This window comes from Bombina bombina, chromosome 8 (genome assembly GCF_027579735.1).
Source record: "Bombina bombina isolate aBomBom1 chromosome 8, aBomBom1.pri, whole genome shotgun sequence".
In the NCBI taxonomy this organism is placed as follows: domain Eukaryota; kingdom Metazoa; phylum Chordata; class Amphibia; order Anura; family Bombinatoridae; genus Bombina; species Bombina bombina.
The window spans coordinates 334,142,347-334,165,376 of NC_069506.1; the positions used below are offsets into that span (position 1 = coordinate 334,142,347).

At 43.3% G+C, this 23,030-nt stretch overlaps 1 protein-coding gene across 7 annotated transcripts in view; it reads right to left on the reverse strand.

The window, feature by feature from the left end:
* Window positions 1–23,030, reverse strand: part of ST3GAL4 (ST3 beta-galactoside alpha-2,3-sialyltransferase 4) — a 722,373-nt gene that overhangs the window by 502,298 nt on the left and 197,045 nt on the right. For 5 of the 7 annotated variants that reach the window (XM_053691562.1, XM_053691563.1, XM_053691564.1 and 2 more), the window contains one exon: window positions 207–291. The exons of the other annotated variants lie outside the window; for them this stretch is intronic. The gene's annotated coding sequence lies outside the window, so the exon portion shown is untranslated. The remainder of the gene's footprint in view (window positions 1–206; window positions 292–23,030) is intronic. 7 annotated transcript variants of the gene reach the window in all.

Below are 23,030 nucleotides of genomic sequence, written 5' to 3' on the forward strand. Positions count from 1 at the left end.
TACTTCAATGTCATGCATAATATCCTATAATAGTATTCAATATCAGGAACCCAGGCATAATGCATAGTAACGCAGACTGACCCTCAACCTACCCAAACGTCATATGCAAGGCCAAGATGGTAAAATAAAGAGCTTGACTTGTTCTAAAAGCCAGAATGTTTTGGGAACCCATATATTTTATATGATCTACAAAAATCAAATCTTACCATATATGTTGTCCTACGAAAATGATAAGCCACTGAGATACATTGTTGCGTAGTTGGATGTCAGCTTTAGAGTTCTGAAAATATCCTATTACAAAGAGAAATCGGTTACATTCATCAGCTGTCTTCCCATAAATGAGCTGTCAACTTTTCAACTCAAAAGTATCCTGATCCTTAGTCAATGAAACATCAATGAAAAACAAAATTTATGCTTACCTGATACATTTTTTTCTCTTGTGGTGTATCCAGTCCACGGGTTCATCCATTACTTGTGGGATATTCTCCTTCCCAACAGGAAGTTGCAAGAGGACACCCACAGCAGAGCCGTCTATATAGATCCTCCCCTAACTGCCACCCCCAGTCATTCGACCGAAGACAAGCAAGAAAAAGGAGAAACTATAGGGTGCAGTGGTGACTGTAGTTTAAAAATAAAAAACACCTGCCTTAAAGTAACAGGGCGGGCCGTGGACTGGATACACCACAAGAGAAAGAAATTTATCAGGTAAGCATAAATTTTGTTTTCTCTTGTAAGGTGTATCCAGTCCACGGGTTCATCCATTACTTGTGGGATACCAATACCAAAGCTTTAGGACACGGATGAAGGGAGGGACAAGGCAGGAACTTAAACAGAAGGCACCACTGCCTGCAAGACCTTTCCCCAAAAATAGCCTCCGAGGAAGCAAAAGTATCAAATTTGTAGAATTTAGAAAAAGTATGAAGCGAAGACCAAGTCGCCGCCTTACAAATCTGTTCAACAGAGGCCTCATTTTTAAAAGCCCATGTGGAAGCTACCGCTCTAGTGGAATGAGCTGTAATACTTTCAGGAGGCTGCTGGCCAGCAGTCTCATAAGCTAAACGGATTATGCTTCTCAGCCAAAAAGATAGAGAAGATGCTGAAGCCTTTTGGCCTCTCCTCTATCCAGAGAAGACAACAAACAATGCAGATGTTTGACGAAAATCCTTAGTAGCTTGTAAATAAAACTTTAAAGCACGAACCACGTCAAGATTGTGTAATAGACGTTCCTTCTTTGAAGAAGGATTAGGACACAGTGACGGAACAACAATCTCCTGATTGATATTCTTATTAGATACCACCTTAGGAAGAAACCCAGGTTTGGTATGCAAAACTACCTTATCTGCATGGAAGATCAGATAAGGGGAATCACACTGTAAGGCAGATAACTCTGAAACTCTACGAGCCGAAGATATAGCTACCAAAAACAGAACTTTCCAAGATAAAAGCTTGATATCTATGGAATGCAGAGGTTCAAACGGAACCCCTTGAAGAACTTTAAGAACTAAATTTAAACTCCATGGCGGAGCAACAGGTTTAAACACAGGCTTGATTCTAACTAAAGCCTGACAAAATGCCTGAACGCCTGGAACATCTGCCAGATGCTTGTGCAGAAGAATAGGCAGAGCAGAAATCTGTCCCTTTAAGGAACTAGCTGACAATCCCATCTCCAATCCTTCTTGGAGAAAGGATAATATCCTAGGAATCCTGACTTTACTCCATGAGTAACCCATGGATTCACACCAATGAAGATATTTACACCATATCTTATGATAGATTTTCCTGGTGACAGGCTTTCGAGCCTAAATTAAGGCATCAATAACCGACTTGGAGAAACCACGTTTTGACAAAATCATGCGTTCAATCTCCAAGCAGTCAGCCGCAGAGAAATTAGATTTGGATGTTTGAATGGACCTTGGAGTAGAAGGTCCTGCCTCAGCGGCAGAGACCATGGTGGAAGGGATGACATGTCCACCAGATCTGCATACCAAGTCCTGCGTGGCCACGCAGGTGCTATCAAAATCACAGAAGCTCTCTCCCGCTTGATCTTGGCAATCAGACGAGGGAAGAGAGGAAATGGTGGGAACACATAAGCCAGGCTGAAGGACCAGGGCGCTGCTAGAGCATCTATCAGCGCTGCCTGGGGATCCCTTGACCTGGACCCGTAACAAGGAAGCTTGGCGTTCTGACGAGACGCCATCAGATCCAGTTCTGGTTTGCCCCATAGTTGAATCAGCTGGGCAAATACCTCCGGATGGAGCTCCCACTCCCCCGAATGAAAAGTCTGCCGACTTAGAAAATCCGCTTCCCAGTTCTCTACTCCTGGGATATGGATAGCTGAGAGATGGCAAGAGTGAACCTCTGCCCATAGAATTATCTTTGAAACATCTAATATTGCCAGGGGCTTCTTGTTCCCCCTGATGGTTGATATAGGCTACAGTTGTGATATTGTCCGACTGAAATCTGATTAACCTGACCGCAGCTAGTTGAGGCCAAGCCTGAAGAGCATTGAATATCGCTCTCAGTTCCAGAATGTTTATCGGAAGGAGGGCTTCCTCCTGAGTCCATGAACCCTGAGCCTTCAGGGAGTTCCAGACCGCGCCCCAGCCCAGAAAGCTGGCATCTGTCGTCACTATAGTCCACTCTGGCCTGCGGAAACTCATTCCCCTGGACAGATGGACCCGAGATAACCACCAGAGAAGAGAATCCCTGGTCTCTTGATACAGATTTAGCAGAGGGGACAAATCTGTGTAGTCCCCATTCCACTGATTGAGCATGCAAAGTTGCAGTGGTCTGAGATGTAGGCGGGCAAACGGAACTATGTTCAATGCCGCTACCATTAGGCCGATTACTTCCATACACTGAGCCACTGACGGCCGAGAAGTGGAATGAAGAGCACGGCAGGTTAGAAGCTTTGATAATCTGACCTCTGTCAGAAAAATTTTAATTTCTACTGAATCTATCAGTGTTCCTAGGAAGGAAACTCTTGTGAGAGGGGAGAGAGAACTCTTTTCTTTGTTCACCTTCCACCCGTGAGACCTCAGAAAGGCCAGAACAATGTCCATATGGGACTTGGCGATTTGAAAAGTTGACGCCTGTATCAGAATGTCGTCTAGGTAAGGAGCCACTGCTATGCCCCGTGGTCTTAGAACCGCCAGTAGGGACCCTAGAACCTTCGTAAAGATTCTTGGTGCCGTGGCTAACCCGAAGGGAAGAGCCACAAACTGGTAATGCCTGTCTAAGAAGGCGAACCTGAGGAACTGATGATGATCTTTGTGAATCGGAATGTGGAGATAAGCATCCTTTAAGTTCACGGTAGTCATATATTGACCCTCCTGGATCATAGGGAGGATGGTTCAGATAGTCTCCATCTTGAAGGATGGGACCCTGAGAAATTTGTTTAGGATCTTGAGATTCAAGATTGGTGTGAAAGTTCCCTCTTTTTTGGGAACTATAAACAGATTTGAATAGAAGCCCTGCCCCTGTTCCTCCCTTGGAACTGGGTGTATCACTCCCATAACCAGTAGGTCTTGAACACAACGTAAGAATGCCTCTCTCTTTATCTGGTTTACAGATAATTGTGAGAGATGAAATCTCCCCTTGGGAGATGAAGCTTTGAAGTCCAGAAGATATCCCTGGGAAACAATCTCTAATGCCCAGGGATCCTGGACGTCTCTTGTCCAAGCCTGGGTGAAGAGGGAAAGTCTGCCCCCTACTAGATCCGGTCCCGGATCGGGGGCTACTCCTTCATGCTGTCTTAGAGGCAGCCGCAGGTTTCTTGGCCTGCTTCCCCTTGTTCCAAGCCTGGTTAGGTCTCCAGACTGGTTTGGACTGGGCGAAATTTCCCTCTTGTTTTGCATTAGAGGAAACTGAAGCTGCGCCACTCTTGAAGTTTCGAAAGGAACGAAAATTATTCTGTTCTTAACTTATTGGACCTATCCTGAGGAAGGGTGTGACCTTTTCCTCCAGTAATATCAGAAATGATCTCCTTCAGACCAGGCCCGAATAGGGTCTGTCCCTTGAAGGGGATGTTAAGAAGCTTAGACTTTGAAGTAACGTCTGCTGACCAGCACTTAAGCAATGGCAAAACCTGAATTCTTAGCCGTTAGCTTGGCTAAATGAAAAATGGCGTCAGAAATAAAGGATTTAGCTAACTTAAGAGCTTTAATCCTGTCTAGAATATCGTCTAGTGGGGTCTCCACCTGTAGAGCCTCCTCAAGAGACTCAAACCAAAAAGCTGCTGCAGCAGTAACTGGGGCAATGCATGCAAGAGGCTGGAGAATAAAACCTTGATGTATAAAAATTTTCTTAAGGAGACCCTCCAATTTTTTTTCCATAGGATCTAGGAAAGCACAACTGTCCTCGACGGGGACAGTTGTACGCTTAGCTAGGGTAGAGACTGCTCCCTCCACCTTTGGAACCGTCTGCCACGAGTCCCGTATGGCGGCATCTATGAGAAACATCTTTTTGAAAGCAGGAGGGGGAGAGAACGGCACACCTGGTCTATCCCATTCCTTAGTAATAATTTCTGAAAACCTCTTAGGGACTGGAAAAACATCAGTGTAAACAGGCACTGCAAAGTATTTGTCCATTTTACACAATTTCTCTGGAACCACAATGGGGTCACAGTCATCCAGAGTCGCTAAAAAAACAATAAGCGGAGGTCTTCAAGCTTAAATTTAAACGCTGTCATTTCAGAATCAGACTGAAGTAACGCCTTCCCTGAGTCTGAAATGTCACCCACAGATAGAAGCTCACCTGCCTCGGCTTCTGAGGATTGTGAGGGTATATCGGACACAGGCATTAAAGCATCAGAAAGCTCTGTATTAGTTCTAGCCCCAGAGCTGTCTCGCTTTCCTTGTAACCCTGGCAGTTTGGAGAATACCTCTGAGAGGGTAGCATTCATAACTGCCCCCATGTCCTGTAAGGTAAAAGAATTAGACGCGCTAGATGTACTTGGCGTCACTTGAGCGGGAGTTATAGGTTCTGACACATGGGGAGAGCTAGATGGCATAATCTCCCTCTTTTCAGTCAGAGAATCCCCTGGAGATAAATCTTTAAGCGCCATAATATGGTCTTTATAGTTTATAGAAATATCAGTACATTTGGTACACATTCTAAGAGGGGGTTCCACCATGGCTTCCAAACATATTGAACAAGGAGTTTCCTCTATGTCAGACATGTTTAACAGACTAGTAATGAGACAAGCAAGCTTGGAAAACACTTTAATAAAGGTGAAACAGCAATTAAACAAAAACGTTACTGTGCCTTTAAGAGAAAAAAACTAGCACTTAAACTGCAAAACAGTGTAAAAATACAGTAATTCTTTGAAATTTTTACAGTGTGTGTAAGGGACTAAAGCAACATTGCACCCACTTGCAAATTGATGATTAACCCCTTAGGCCCCAAACCGGATTGAAAAACGTTAAAAAACGTTAAAAGTCAATTGAGCACCTTGCCACAGCTCTGCTGAGGCTCCTACCTACCTTAAAAAACGATTTTGTGCAGAAATAACCCCTTTGAAATGGTCCTCAGATGCCAGAGGACTCCTCTAGGGAAGCTGGATGTCTCAGTCTGAATTAAAAATGAGCAGTTAGAGCACTAAAATAGGCCCCTCCCACCATGTACTGGCTGCCAGAGGGGCCTTAACAAAATACTCCTAGGAGTATCTGATTAGCCATGTGGAAACTAGGCCCCAAATAAAGACTTATCTCCCTCAGAGAAAAAACGTCCTATTTATGAAATCATGTAAACGTTTTGTCACTAAGTAATATGATTATTAACATGAGCATTACCCCATTTTGTAAGCATGATCCCAGTCGCTGTTAAATCACTGCATCAGGCTTACCTCAAATACACAAGGCTCTGTCAGCATTTTCTACAACTTATTCATCTCTCTAGAAATACTGAACATACCTCAAAGCAGGTAATCTGCAGACCGTTCCCCCAACTGAAATTTTCCCATATTCTTCAGTTATGTGTTAGAACAGCAATGGACCTTAGTTACAAACCGCTAAGATCATCAAACCTCCAGGCAGAATTCTTCTTCTAATTTCTGCCAGAGAGTAAAACAGTACAACGCCGGTACCGTTTAAAAATAAACTCTTGATTGAAGGTAAAACTACACTAAGTCACCACATATCTCTTGATACTTCCTTTCTTGTCGAGAGTTGCAAGAGAATGACTGGGGGTGGCAGTTAGGGGAGGAGCTATATAGACAGCTCTGCTGTTGGTGTCCTCTTGCAACTTCCTGTTGGGAAGGAGAATATCCCACAAGTAATGGACGAACCCGTGGACTGGATACACCTTATAAGAGAAAAGATGTGGTTATAGCCAATATATGGCATTGGAAAAATGTCAAAATGTGTTCCCAACAGGTCAAAACTGATTAACTGGAATACAGTTGTCAAATAAATAAAGTTTATGTGGTACAAGGTCACTTGAAAGCCAAGTGATCACCAAGTTCTCTAATGCAGTTCTAATGGATTGGAATGTGTATGAATTGAAAACCTTGAGGAAATTTATAAAACACACTACCCAAAGCTCTCCTAATGGATTGGAATAGACCCCATTGGTGTCTATGCGAATCAGCATTCAAATATTACTATTATGGTTTGCTTTTCAAATTTGATATTCAAATATTACATTTAATAAAGGCAGTGGTCTCAAAGTACCAACCCCGGGAGCCATATGTGGCCCTAAAGATAGTTTAATCTGGTCCTCCCTTGTTTTTAGGTAAATCGTTCATTTGAGCCCAATCAATTTGTTTTAAGGTTCTAAGAGGTGTAACAAGTTGATATTCTATGCTGGTACTTACTAAATAAATATAAAGACAAGAATGCATTGTACATTGTAGACTCCCACCATGCTCTGGTTGGATAAATGTCACTTTTTACACAGTTATAAAGTTCCAGAATGATCACTTTACTTGGCGCTCACAATTGGGTAAATATCACTTCCAGTTCCTAGTATATCTAGTTCCAGAGCAATCACTCTATTCAAGTGGCCCCCATGTGTGAAGTGCACTTGGCCATTGGCCCCCAGTTACATAGAACTTGATACCCCTGGAATAAAGGGAAACATCATTTGGGGCCTCTCAGGTGAGATGATCTAAAAGAATCCACCAGTGCCACAAGATTCACAACAGGATGATCTACAGTCAGATTTTACACTGTGAGTTGAGTATATCACTAAGGAACGTAACCTACACTTCTATATGTAATTGGAGAGATACATACAGGATAATGATCAATAAAATAAGCATATGAAAAGTGCATTGAATCATATGAAGCATAAACTTACATAAACAGTAAACAAATAGGTTTTAAAACCTTCAGATTTACATTTTGCCATTCAAATCATTCTTAAATTACACGGAAAATACCATATTCAATGTATATTTCAAAACTCATATTTAACCCTTTGGTTGCTAAGCCATTTCCCACCTGGGTGCTAAGCTGGTTTTTAACTTTTTTTTTTTTTTTTTAACTTGTTTTAAATATATTTATTTGTAACTTTTTACTTTTTTTTTACAGATCCCCAAGACTTATACCGTTGGAAAGGTTAGGTGATCGTCTGTATATTTTCTGTTATGACCAGGGACACCCTTAGCATTTGAGGGGCCCTGAGAAAGAGAAATCTGCAGGGCCCCACGACCCAGTGCTCTTCCCTTCTCTCTGTATGCCTTGCCCCCTGTATGGCCCACCCTTGTTTCAACATTCAGTGTTACCTATATAAAAAATAACAGTATATATTACACCTCCTTATACCATAAGCACTTCTTCATGATATACATTGCACCTTCTCATACCCTCACCCCTGAAAGTACAGGGCCCCCAAAGCATGGGGCCCTGGCAGGTGCCCCTCTCGTCCTGCTCAAAGGGAAGGCCTGTTTATGACTATACTATAGGTGATTTCATTTGTAGGATAATGACAGCTTCTGTCTAGCGTATAGAGAATAAAAAGAAAGAAAGCTGCGTTACAGGCTGGGATAAAAAGAAATACATTAACATTGTTTTTTTGGCTCTATTGTACCGGATTTCAATAGACAGAGATAAGGGAATTTTTGATCTGGCAATACAAATATTTATTTATACAGTGCAAATATGTTTTGTGTTAATAAATATAGAAACATAGATATTGACGGCAGATAAGAGGCATAGGCCCAGCAAGTCTGCCCGATAGTACCTAACAGTATAAACTGATCTAGTTTGTAGGATAGCCTTATGCTTGTCCCAGGCATTTATTTATTTTTTAAACCGACTTTATTGAATAAAAAAAAAAAGTTGCATAATACAATCTGGGAGACGCAGCTCCCTCCAGTCTGAAAAAAAATGTCAGTTATATTTTACATAGTGACATTGAAATTAATTAAAGAAGAAATTGAAACAGCTTCCCCCTCACTCTTTCTGTTATACCATAAATGTAGTCTTAATTTTACAAGAAAAAGTGGGGGGAGGGAGAGGAAGAAAAAGAAATGTAAGCGGAGAGGAAAGTGAAAGAGAGATAAGTGCTGATCAGTCATTCCAGGATAGTGATGTCGCAAACTGAAAATTCTGAAAAACTCCCTGTTTAACGCACCGCAAACAACCGCAAACAGTCCATTTGCACAACCACGAGATAGATAGATTTGATAGATACATAGATACATAGATTAGATAGATTGATCAATAGATGCAATATACATTTGATAGATACGATTGATTTGATAGATAAATAGATAGGTTTGATAGATAGATAATTTCCCAGACAGAGAATTACAAGACGTTCGGACTGGGACCCATGGTAAGGTTCCCAGAGACAGTTGCGGCGCCAGGGGACATGTATATGGCATGGATTTTAGGAACCGGGAGATGGAAAAAGATGTTTGGTCGGTCCTCCTACTTCAAATTTGGGGCACTGCGCGTGCAATCGTGGCCGGACATTTGGCCGACAGACATTTGGCCGAAACACAAGTGGCTGTCACAAAACAGTCCGGCCACGAGATAGATTTGATAGATACATAGATTAGATAGATAGATCAATAGATGCAATATACATTTGATAGATACGATAGATAGATAGATAGATAGATAGATTTGCTAGATAAATAGATAGATTTGATAGATAATTTCCCAGACAGAGAATTACAAGACGTGCGGTCTGTGACCCATGGTAAGGTTCTCAGAGGCAGTTGCGGCGCCAGGGAACGTGTTTATGGCATGGATTTTAGGAACCGGGAGATGGAAAAAGATGCTTGGTCAGTCCTCCTACTTCAAATTTGGAGCACTGCGCGTGCAATCTACTGTGCCACCAGATATGAGTGGTGTGGTTTTTGAAGCCACAGTGCAGCACCAGAGGCCAGAAAAATTTGGCATGTACACATGCCTGAAAAATTAGGTATTGTTGCAGCCGCTGTAGCAGCGGGCAGAAACATTGATGTTTGTTTCCCAGGCAGAAAGTCCTAAAACATTGCGGCTTGAACCCTAGTTGTTGGCGGATAAGTCACGCAAGTCATCCGGCATTCGAAGATAAAATACAGCAGCGTGTGGACCATTTTTAGCCCAAGGCAGCTCATCTCATCAGGCCTTTTATACTCTAATGTATCGCCCAATGTCAGTCCCTTCTGGATCCATCCCTCATTCATCTTAATAAAGGTGAGGTAATCTAGACTTTTTTGACCTAGGCGACTTCTCTGCTCAGTGACAATACCTCCTGCTGCACTGAAGGTCCTTTCTGACAGGACACTTGAAGCGGGGCAGGCCAGAAGTTCTATTGCAAATTGGGATAGCTCAGGCCACAGTTCAAGCCTGCACACCCAGTAGTCAAGGGGTTCATCGCTCCTCAGAGTGTCGAGATCTGCAGTTAAGGCAAGGTAGTCTGCTACCTGTCGGTCGAGTCGTTCTCTGAGGGTGGACCCCAAAGGGCTGTGGCGATGCAAAGGAGTTAAAAAGCTCCACATGTCCTCCATCAACAACACGTCTGTAAAGCGTCCTGTCCTTGCCGGCGTGGTCGTGGGAGTCGGAGGATTGCTTTCAGCTCTTCCCCTGTTAGATTCACGTTGTGCTGTGACATCACCCTTATACGCTGTGTAAAGCATACTTTTTAATGTATTTTGGAAATGCTGCATCCTATCCAACTTGTGGTAATTTGGTAACATTTCTGGCACTTTATGCTTATACCGGGGGTCTAGTAGCGTGGACACCCAGTACAGGTCGTTCTCCTTCAGCTTTTTTATACGAGGGTCCCTCAACAGGCACGACAGCATGAAATACCCCATTTGCACAAGGTTGGATGCCGAGCTACTCATGTCCCGTTCCTCGTCCTCAGTGATGTCACTGAAGGTATCTTCTTCCCCCAGCCACGTACAACACCACGGGTACCAGATAGGTGACAACGAGCACCCTGGGATGCCTGTTGTGGTTGGTCTTCCTCCTCCTCCTCAAAGCCACATTCCTCCTCTGACTCCTCTTCCTCACAATCCTCTTCCAGCGTTGCTGCAGGTCCAGCAAGCAATGCTGATAAGGCTGTTTCTGGTGGTGATGGTGACCACAACTCTTCCTCTTCCTCTTCACGCTCATCTACGGCCTGATCCAGCACTCTTCACAGGGCACGCTCCAGGAAGAAAACAAATGGTATGATGTCGCTGATGGTGCCTTCGGTGCGACTGACTAGGTTTGTCACCTCCTCAAAAGGACGCATGAGCCTACAGGCATTGCGTATGAGCGCCCAGTAACTTGGCAGAAAAATTCCCAGCTCCGCAGAGGCTGTCCTAGCACCCCGGTCATACAAATACTCGTTAACGGCTTTTTCTTGTTGGAGCAGGCGGTCGAACATTAGGAGTGTTGAATTCCAACGTGTCGCGCTGTCGCGAATCAAGCGCCTCACTGGCATGTTGTTTCGCCGCTGGATATCGGAAAAGTGCGCCATGGCAGTGTAGGAACGCCTGAAATGGCCACACACCTTCATGGCCTGCTTCAGGACGTCCTGTAATCCTGGGTACTTATGCACAAAGCGTTGTACGATCAGATTACACACATGTGCCATGCACGGCACATGTGTCAACTTGCCCAATTTCAATGCCACCACCAAATTACTTTCAATGTCAGAAACCACTTTGCCGATCTCCAGTTGGTGCGGAGTCAGTCACTGATCCACCTGTGTCTTCAGGGCGGACAGGAGTGCTGGTCCGGTGTGACTCTCTGCTTTCAGGCAGGTCAACCCCAAGACAGCGTGACACTGCCGTATCCGGGCTGTGGAATAGTACCTGCGGAGCTGGGGGGGTGCCGTTGATATGGAGCAAGACGCAGAAGAGGACTCAGCAGAGGAGGTTATGGAACAGGATGGAGTAGGAGGAGTAGAGGAGGTGGCAGCAGGCCTGCCTGCAAGTCATGGCAGTGTCACCAACTCCTCCTCTGCAGAGCCACGCATTCCATGCTTGGCAGCCGTCAGCAGGTTTACCCAATGCGCAGTGTAGGTGATATACCTGCCCTGACCATGCTTTGCAGACCAGTGGTCATATGGACCATTGCCCCAACACTGTGTGCCAGACATTCCATTACTTCCTTTCGCACAATCGAGTACAGGTTGGGGATTGCCTTTTCTGAAAAGAAATTTCGGCCGGGTACCTTCCACTGCGGTGTCCCAATAGCTATAAAATTTTTTGAACGCCTCAGACTCCACCAGCTTGTATGGTAAAAGCTGGCGGGCTAAGAGTTCAGACAAGCCCGCTGTCAGACGCCGGGCAAGGGGGTGACTTTGTGACATTGGCTTCTTACGCTCAAACATGTCCTTGACAGACACCTGACTGTGGGCAGATGAGCAGGAACTGCTCCGGAAGAGAGACGGAGTGGCGGATGGTTGAGAGGGGGCAAGGAGGACAGCAGTGGTTGACGTGGCTGTGTCAATGATGGTTGCGCATCACTCATTTCTTCCAACTGATGTGTAAATAACTCCTTCACATCAAGTGAAACGGCTGTGGTGCTAGTGTTGGTGGTGGCGGCAGGCGGGCGAGTGGTAACTTGAGAGGTGCCCGAAGATAAAATGGAGGATGGTGCGTCAAGGTTCGGAGCGGAAGCTATAGAAGCTATAGAAGATTGGGTGTCCTGTGTTAAAAAGTCAACTATTTCCTCAGGATTTTTCAAGTTCATGGGACGTGGCCTCTGAACACTGGGCATTATTCTATGGCCAAAGGGAATCACAGCACCACGACGGCACCTGCGGGGTAGCCTGCCTATGCCTGTCATTTTTTTTTAAATGTACACTTACACTACTATTAAACAAGATATGAGTGGTGGCACTGGGCAAGTGGGCACAGTATACGCTGTGAGCCTGATACAAAAAAGCAGACTGATGTTTCACAGTCCAAAAAGTTTTTTTTGTTTTTAAATGTACACTAACACTACTATTAAACAAGATATGAGTGGTGCCACTGGGCAAGTGGGCACAGTATACGCTGTGAGCCTGACACAAAAAAGCAGACTGATGTTTCACAGTCAGAAAAGTTTTTATTTTTTTTAAATGTACACTTACACTACTGTTACACCAGATATGAGTGGTGAAACTGGGCAAGTGGGCACAGTATACGCTGTGAGCCTGGCACACACGCTGGAGGGCAGGCAACTGCAATTAGATTACACAAGCAGACTGATGTTTCACAGTCAAATTTTTTTTTTTATTATTTACACTACTGTTACACCAGATATGAGTGGTGGCACTGGGCAAGTGGGCCTGGCACACAAGCTGGCAGGCAGGCAACTGCAATTAGATTACACTAGCAGACTGACGTTTGACAGTCAAAAAAGTTTATTATTTTAATTATTTACACTACTGTTACACCAGATATGAGTGGTGGCACTGGGCAAGTGGGCCTGGCACACATGCTGGCAGGCAACTGCAATTAGATTACACTAGCAGACTGACGTTTCACAGTCAAAAAAGGTTTTTTTTTTAATTATTTACACTACTGTTACAACAGATATGAGTGGTGGCACTGGGCAAGTGGGCCTGGCACACATGCTGGCAGGCAACTGCAATTAGATTACACTAGCAGACTGACGTTTCACAGTCAAAAAAGGTTGTTTTTTTTTTAATTATTTACACTACTGTTACAACAGATATGAGTGGTGGCACTGGGCAAGTGGGCCTGGCACACAAGCTGGCAGGCAGGCAGGCAGGCAACTGCAATTAGATTACACTAGCAGACTGACGTTTCACAGTCAAAAAAGTTTATTTTTTTAATTATTTACACTACTGTTACACCAGATATGAGTGGTGGCACTGGGCAAGTGGGCCTGGCACACACGCTAGCAGGCAGGCAACTGCAATTAGATTACACTAGCAGACTGATGTTTCACAGTCAAAAAAATTTTTTTTTAAATTATTTACACTACTGTTACACCAGATATGAGTGGTGGCACTGGGCAAGTGGCTTGGCAGGCAAGCAACTGCAATTAGATTACACAGGGGAAAAAAATGATGTTCTAGCCCTAAAAAGGGCTTTTTGGGGTGCTGTCCTTACAGCAGAGATCAGATGAGTCCTTCAGGACTGTAGTGGACACTGAATACACTAGCCTAGCTATCAATTTCCCTATAAAATCACCAGCAGCTACACTGTCCCTCCTCTCACTAAGAATGCAGCTTCCGAATGAATCTAAAATGGGTGCTGTCCAGGAGCTGGGAGGGTCTGGGAGGGAGTATCTGCTGCTGATTGGCTGGAATGTGTCTGCAGACTGTGAGATACAGGGTCAAAGTTTACTCAATGATGACGAATAGGGGGCGGATCGAACATTGCATATGTTCGCCCGCCGCGGCGAACGCGAACAAGCTATGTTCACCAGGAACTATTCACCAGCGAACAATTCGGGACATCACTATTCCAGGATATGTAATACATCTTAGCCATTAAACTGTCTGTCGCCATTGTTGATAAAACATGTTTTAGACATTCACATGTAGTACACTCATAGTACTAAGAGCTACAATTACCCGTTGCCTAATATTACCCCTTGGATAGATGCTGTATACTTTTTAAGTCTGGTGTGTCGGGGCTCCTTGGTTATGAGTGTTATGTTTGAGGAAGTATTCCCATGTAGCAAGTATATCCGCGTACACGTCCATTTTATAATTTTTCTAATAATAGTATTCCGCTAATTCTAGGAACTCCGACACTCTACTAGACCACATTGCCAATGTTGGGGCCGTTTTGCTCTTCCAATTTTTCGCTATTAAAAATTTTATGCTATTCAACATCACACAAAATAGTTTTTTGTAGGGTTTATGTTTAATTTTGGGGGGACTGCACAGTTACCACACCAATGGATCTAAAGGAATTGAGTCTCCAGAATCGACTCGATTTCTGCTATGATTAGTTTTAAAAAAAGTTTGTATTGTGTTGCACCACAACCACATATGAGCCATGCTGCTGCCTTTATGGTCACATCTCCAGCACTGGTCTGATCTGTGGTGGAATAGGCGTTGGATTTTCTTGGGTTAAAATACCATCTGTGTAGGATTTTTAAATTTAGTTCAACTACTGAAAGTGAAACTGACATTTTCGTGAAATTTTGGAAAATTGCTGTGCTCGTTTGAGGTAGGATATTATTCCCAGGTCATCCTCCCAGCTCTCGAGATATGGTGGAATATATCCGGGAGGGTTAGTGGTGAGTATTTTGTATATCAATGAGAGAGTGTGGGAGATCGGAGGGGTACGAGTACATAGGGATTCAAAGTTTGTTAGTGGTCTGACCATGTTTCTGTTTTGTTCATGCTGTGAGCTGTATCAATTTACTCTATGGTAATTGAACCAATTATGAAAATGGGTGTATCCCTTTTCCAATAAGTCATTCTGAGATAGAATCTTTTCTCCTGATGTTATCATGTAAATGGAGAGCTCTCGGGTGTTGTGTTTAGAAGAAATAAAAGTGTTTGTGGACAGGATGTGTTCCCATGTAGCATAGGTTTCTACTATCAGTGGGGTGCTATGTGTTATTTTGTGTTTCGGTTTCTCTACACTCCAACACAGTCTACCCAAATGTGGGACACCTGAGATTAAGTGCTCAAGCTGTACCAATCTTTTATGATTATATCAACTATTCTTTGCAGAAAGATGGCTTGTCTGTATAGTGCGATATTACGGATACCTAATCCACCTTGAAGTTTAGGTTTTTGCATAATGGTACGATTGATTCTAGGCGGTTTTCTAGCCCAGACAAAGTCACTAAACGCTTTTTGAATACTTTGGAGGTAAGATGTTGGTAAAGGAATTGGTAGTGATTGAAGAATATACAGTAATCTTACTGTTTACTATACAGTAAACATCTATGTTCATTTTGAGGGTATTTATTTTGCCTGACCACGAAAGTCTCTTTGAAAGCCATGAAGAAAGATCCCTAATAATAGTTTTTTTGATAGATTCGTAGTTTTTTGTAAAAGTTTCTTCTAACGTTGTTGCTAGATCTATAACTAAGTAGTGGAGTGTGCGTTTACACCATGTGAAAGGGGTCATTTGTTTAACTCTAAGAAGAGTAGGTTCATCTAGATTAATGTTTAGCACCTCGGATTTTGCAGAGTTAATCCTAAAGTTGGATAGTGTGTGAAATAGTTGGAATTCTTGTAATAGTGGCGGAACATAAAGTTCTGGGTCGGTGAGTGAAAATAAAATATCATCCGCGAAGAGGGAGAGGACATATGATTGTGAACCTACTTGTATCCCTTTTATATTTGGGTTTTGTCTTATCTTAGTCGCAATGGTTTCGATAAAGCACGTGAATAGAACGGTAAAGAGAGGGCAGCCCTGTTGAGTGCCATTAGTTATTGTAAAGGAGGTGGAGAGGGTTCCATTTATTAGTAACTTAGCATTGGGTTGGGAATATAGGGAGAAGATTCTGTATATCATTTTGGGGCCAAAACCCATGGATTTCAGTGTAGAGCGAAATAACAACCAGTCAACCCGGTCAAAGGCCTTTTCTGCATCTATAGATAGTAGGATCCCCGGTATTTCCCTGTCTTTTATAAAGTGGATAAGGTTTAAGGCCCTGACCGTGTTGTCTTTAGCCTCTTTCTTTGGGATAAATCCCACCTGGTCCTGGTGAATTATGTCCGGTAACATGCAATTCATACGGTTTGCCAACATCATGTCCCAGGCATTTTTAAAGTCCCCGACAGTGTTTATCATTACTACCTCTTGAGGAAGTTTATTCCATAAATCAATCACTCTTTCTGTAAAGAAGTGCTTCCTCAAATTACTCATGAATCTACTACCCTTCAGCTTGAGATCATGACCCCTTGTTCTTGAATTTTCCTTTTTATGTAAAATACCCACAGCCTCAGTTTTACTAAGCCCTTTAACGTACTTGAAATTTGCTATCATATCACCTCTTTCCCTTCTCTCCTCTAAACTATACATATTTAGGTCATTGAGCCTACTATTAATACATTGTTTACTAAGTTTTAAATCATCTGAAATAATAATTCCCAAGTCCTGTTCCTCATCTGCAACAGTCAGTAAAGTGTCATTGAGTCTGTAATTAACATTTTGATTTTTCTTCCCTAAATGCATTGTTTGCCAGTTTTATTGTGATTTTGCCAAATATTTTTTTTCTTTCAATTTTTAGTAAAAAGGGGAATTATGAGATAAAGGTATGGTGGAAAAATAAGTGCAACAAAGTTAAAATGTCAGGAAAGAATTATTCACCCACTTTATAGATCTCAAACAATGAAAATCAGCCATGTGGGGTTTGAACCAATTGAGATGTCTCAGTTTATTGACTGTATTGCTGATCAGGGGTGAGATTACATATATGGCGCAGGCTTCAGCCCAAGCGCTGCAACTCGCGCCACCCATAATTTCACCTTGCACATTGGGGTATTATATATACGGCACCGGCAGTTCATAAAGTGCCCTAAGTCTGATAAACTAGCGATGTCCAGAAATGTGCGTAAATACAAATTTCTATAGTCGCCAGTGACTTACGGCACTTTAGAAACAGTTAGGGGGGACATTGTTTTTTTAAAATGTAAAAACAGAATTTATGCTTACCTGATAAATTACTTTCTCCAACGGTGTGTCCGGTCCACGGCGTCATCCATACTTGTGGGAATATCTCTTCCCCAACAGGAAATGGCAAAGAGTCCCAGCAAAGCTGGCCATATAGTCCCTCCTAGGCTCCGCCCACCCCAGTCATTCGACCGACGGACAGGAGGAAATATATAGGAGAAACCATATGGTACCGTGGTGACTGTAGTTAGAGAAAATAATTCATCAGACCTGATTAAAAAAACAGGGCGGGCCGTGGACCGGACACACCGTTGGAGAAAGTAATTTATCAGGTAAGCATAAATTCTGTTTTCTCCAACATTGGTGTGTCCGGTCCACGGCGTCATCCTTACTTGTGGGAACCAATACCAAAGCTTTAGGACACGGATGAAGGGAGGGAGCAAATCAGGTTACCTAAACGGAAGGCACCACGGCTTGCAAAACCTTTCTCCCAAAAATAGCCTCCGAAGAAGCAAAAGTATCAAATTTGTAAAATTTGGCAAAAGTGTGCAGTGAAGACCAAGTCGCTGCCTTACATATCTGGTCAACAGAAGCCTCGTTCTTGAAGGCCCATGTGGAAGCCACAGCCCTAGTGGAGTGAGCTGTGATTCTTTCAGGAGGCTGCCGTCCGGCAGTCTCATAAGCAAATCGGATGATGCTTTTAAGCCAAAAGGAAAGAGAGGTAGAAGTCGCTTTTTGACCTCTCCTTTTACCAGAATAGACAACAAACAAAGAAGATGTTTGTCTGAAATCTTTTGTAGCCTCTAAATAGAATTTTAGAGCACGGACTACGTCCAAATTGTGTAACAAACGTTCCTTCTTTGAAACTGGATTCGGACATAAAGAAGGTACAACTATCTCCTGGTTAATATTCTTGTTAGAAACAACCTTTGGAAGAAAACCAGGCTTAGTACGCAAAACCACCTTATCTGCATGGAACACCAGATAGGGCGGAGAACACTGCAGAGCAGATAACTCTGAAACTCTTCTAGCAGAAGAAATAGCAACCAAAAACAAAACTTTCCAAGATAGTAACTTAATATCTATGGAATGTAAAGGTTCAAAAGGAACCCCTTGAAGAACTGAAAGAACTAGATTTAGACTCCAGGGAGGAGTCAAAGGTCTGTAAACAGGCTTGATCCTAACCAGAGCCTGAACAAATGCTTGAACATCTGGCACAGCTGCCAGTCTTTTGTCTAGTAAGACAGATAAAGCAGAGATCTGTCCCTTTAGAGAACTTGCAGATAATCCTTTCTCCAAACCTTCCTGTAGAAAGGAGAGAATCTTAGGAATTTTTATCTTATTCCATGGGAATCCTTTGGATTCACACCAACAGATATATCTTTTCCATATTTTATGGTAAATCTTTCTAGTTACCGGTTTTCTGGCCTGAACCAGAGTATCTATCACAGAATCTGAAAACCCACGCTTTGATAGAATCAAGCGTTCAATCTCCAAGCCGTCAGCTGGAGGGAGACTAGATTTGGATGTTCGAATGGACCCTGAACAAGAAGGTCCTGTCTCAAAGGTAGCTTCCACGCTGGAACCGATGACATATTCACCAGGTCTGCATACCAAGTCCTGCGTGACCACGCAGGAGCTATCAAGATCACCGAGGCCCTCTCCTGTTTGATCCTGGCTACCAGCCTGGGAATGAGAGGAAACGGTGGAAATACATAAGCTAGGTTGAAGGTCCAAGGTGCTACTAGTGCATCTACTAGAGTCGCCTTGGGATCCCTGGATCTGGACCCGTAGCAAGGAACCTTGAAGTTCTGACGAGACGCCATCAGATCCATGTCTGGAATGCCCCATAATTGAGTTAGTTGGGCAAAGATCTCCGGGTGGAGTCCCCACTCCCCCGGATGGAATGTCTGACGACTCAGATAATCCGCTTCCCAGTTTTCCACACCTGGGATGTGGATCGCAGATAGGTGGCAGGAGTAATCCTCCGCCCATTGAATTATTTTGGTCACTTCTTTCATCGCCAGGGAACTCCTTGTTCCCCCCTGATGATTGATATACGCAACAGTCGTCATGTTGTCTGATTGGAATCTTATGAATCTGGCCTTTGCTAGCTGAGGCCAAGCCCTGAGAGCATTGAAGATCGGGAGAAGAGACTCTTCCCGAGACCATAGTCCCTGAGCTCTCAGGGATTCCCAGACCGCACCCCAGCCCACTAGACTGGCGTCGGTCGTGACAATGACCCACTCTGGTCTGCGGAAGCTCATTCCCTGGGATAGATGGTCCAGGGTCAGCCACCAACGGAGTGAATCTCTGGTCTTCTGATCTACTTGAATCATTGGAGACAAGTCTGTATAGTCCCCATTCAACTGTTTGAGCATGCACAGTTGTAATGGTCTTAGATGAATTCGTGCAAAAGGAACTATGTCCATTGCTGCAACCATCAACCCTACTACTTCCATGCACTGTGCTATGGAAGGACGTGGAACAGAATGAAGAACTTGACAAGCGCTTAGAAGTTTTGACTTTCTGACCTCTGTCAGAAAAATCCTCATTTCTAAGGAATCTATTATTGTTCCCAAGAAGGGAACTCTTGTTGACGGAGACAGAGAACTCTTTTCTATGTTCACCTTCCATACGTGTGATCTGAGAAAGGCCAGAACGATGTCTGTATGAGCCTTTGCTTTTGACAGGGACGACGCTTGTATTAGAATGTCGTCCAAGTAAGGTACTACTGCAATGCCCCTCGGTCTTAGAACCGCTAGAAGGGACCCTAGTACCTTTGTGAAAATCCTTGGAGCAGTGGCTAACCCGAATGGGAGGGCCACAAACTGGTAATGTTTGTCCAGAAAGGCGAACCTTAGGAACTGATGATGTTCTTTGTGGATAGGAATATGTAGGTACGCATCCTTTGGATCCACGGTAGTCATAAATTGACCTTCCTGGATAGTGGGTAGAATCGTTCGAATGGTTTCCATCTTGAACGATGGTACCCTGAGAAATTTGTTTAGGATCTTCAAGTCCAAAATTGGTCTGAAAGTTCCCTCTTTTTTGGGAACTACGAAGAGATTTGAATAAAATCCCATTCCTTGTTCCTTTAGTGGAACTGGGTGTATCACTCCCATCTTTAACAGGTCTTCTACACAATGTAAGAACGCCTGTCTCTTTATTTGGTTTAAGGATAAGTGAGACATGTGGAACCTTCCCCTTGGGGGTAGTTCCCTGAATTCCAGAAGATAACCCTGAGAAACTATTTCTAGTGCCCAGGGATCCTGAACATCTCTTGCCCAAGCCTGAGCAAAGAGAGAGAGTCTGCCCCCTACTAGATCCGGTCCCGGATCGGGGGCTACTCCTTCATGCTGTTTTGTTAGCAGCAGCAGGCTTCTTGGCCTGCTTACCCTTGTTCCAGCCTTGCATCGGTTTCCAGGCTGGTTTGGGTTGTGAGGCATTACCCTCTTGCTTAGAGGATGCAGAATTAGAGGCCGGTCTGTTCCTGAAATTGCGAAAGGAACGAAAATTAGACTTATTCTTGGCCTTGAAAGGCCTATCTTGTGGAAGGGCGTGGCCCTTTCCCCCAGTGATGTCTGAGATAATCTCTTTCAATTCTGGTCCAAATAGAGTTTTACCTTTGAAAGGGATGTTAAGCAATTTTGTCTTGGATGACACATCTGCTTACCAAGACTTTAGCCAAAGCGCTCTGCGCGCCACGATTGCAAACCCTGAATTTTTCGCCGCTAATCTAGCTAATTGCAAAGCGGCATCTAAAATAAAAGAGTTAGCCAACTTAAGTGCGTGAACTCTGTCCATAACCTCCTCATATGGAGTCTCTCTACTGAGCGACTTTTCTAGTTCCTCGAACCAGAACCACGCTGCTGTAGTGACAGGAACAATGCACGAAATGGGTTGTAGAAGGTAACCTTGCTGTACAAAAATCTTTTTAAGCAAACCCTCCAATTTTTTATCCATAGGATCTTTGAAAGCACAACTATCCTCGATAGGAATAGTAGTGCGCTTGTTTAGAGTAGAAACTGCCCCCTCGACCTTAGGGACTGTCTGCCATAAGTCCTTTCTGGGGTCGACCATAGGAAATAATTTCTTAAATATAGGAGGGGGAACAAAAGGTATGCCGGGCTTTTCCCACTCCTTATTCACTATGTCCGCCACCCGCTTGGGTATAGGAAAAGCGTCGGGGTGCACCGGAACCTCTAGGAACTTGTCCATCTTGCATAATTTCTCTGGAATGACCAAGTTGTCACAATCATCCAGAGTAGATAACACCTCCTTAAGCAGTGCGCGGAGATGTTCTAATTTAAATGTCACAACATCAGGTTCAGCTTGTTGAGAAATTTTTCCTGAATCTGAAATTTCCCCATCTGACAAAACCTCCCTCATGGCCACTTCAGATTGGTGTGAGGGTATGACAGAACAATTATCATCAGCGCCCTCCTGCTCTTCAGTGTTTAAAACAGAGCAATCGCGCTTTCTCTGATATGTAGGCATTTTGGATAAAATATTTGCTATGGAGTTATCCATTACAGACGTCAATTGTTGCATGGTAATAAGCATTGGCGCGCTAGATGTACTAGGGGCCTCCTGCGTGGGAAAAACTGGTGTAGACACAGTAGGAGATGATGTAGTATCATGTTTACTCCCCTCATCTGAGGAATCATCTTGGGCAATTTCATTATCTGTGGCAGTACTTTCCTTACTTTGTTTGGACGCTATGGCACAATTATCACACAAATTTAAATGGGGAGACACATTGGCTTTCATACATATAGAACATATCTTATCCGAAGGCACAGACATGTTAAACAGGCTTAAACTTGTCAATAAAGCACAAAAAATGTTTTAAAACAAAATCGTTACTGTCTCTTTAAATTTTAAACAGAAAACACTTTATTACTGAATATGTGAAAAAGTATGAAGGAATTGTTCAAAAATTACCAAAATTTCACCACAGTGTCTTAAAGCATTAAGATTATTGCACACCAATTTTCAGAGCTTTAACCCTTAAAATAACGGAACCGGAGCCGTTTACAAATTTAACCCCTATACAGTCCCAGCTATAGCCTTTGCTGTGACCTAACCAAGCCCAGAGGGGAATACGATACCAAATGACGCCTTCTAGAAACTTTTCCAGCTACTTTCAGATCCTCACACATGCATCTGCATGTCTTGCTCTCAAAAAACAACTGCGCAGTAATGGCGCGAAAATGAGGCTCAGCCTACAACTGGGAAGGCCCTCCCTGACTGGAAAAGGTGTCTAACATAGTGCCTGCCATTAAAAAACGTTCCCCAAGTTTATAAATGAGAGTTATCAGCATAAACATGTATAAAATGCCCAAATAAAGCAATCGATTTAGCCCATAAAAGTGTCTACCAGTTTTATAGCCCATATTAAGCCCTTTATTCTGTTTGCTTGACTAAGAAAATGGCTTACCGGTCCCCATGAGGGGAAATGATAGCCTTCCAGCATTACATGGTCTTGTTAGAAATATGGCTAGTCATACCTTAAGCAGAAAAGTCTGCTAACTGTTTCCCCCAACTGAAGTTACTTCATCTCAACAGACCTATGTGGAAACAGCAATCGATTTTAGTTACTGTCTGCTAAAATCATCTTCCTCTCACAAACAGAAATCTTCATCCTTTTCTGTTTCAGAGTAAATAGTACATACCAGCACTATTTTAAAATAACAAACACTTGATAGAAGAATAAAAAACTACAATTAAACACCAAAAATCTCTTAACCATCTCCGTGGAGATGTTGCCTGTGCAATGGCAAAGAGAATGACTGGGGTGGGCGGGGCCTAGGAGGGACTATATAGCCAGCTTTGCTGGGACTCTTTGCCATTTCCTGTTGGGGAAGAGATATTCCCACAAGTAAGGATGATGCCGTGGACCGGACACACCAATGTTGGAGAAAGAGCTGTTTAACTTAGGGCAATGCCCTGCAAAAAGCCCTTTTAAGGGCTATTGGTAGTTTAGCATTATATTAGGGGGTGTTTTTATTTTGGGGGGCCTTTTTATTTTCATAGGGATTAGGTTTAATTTTTT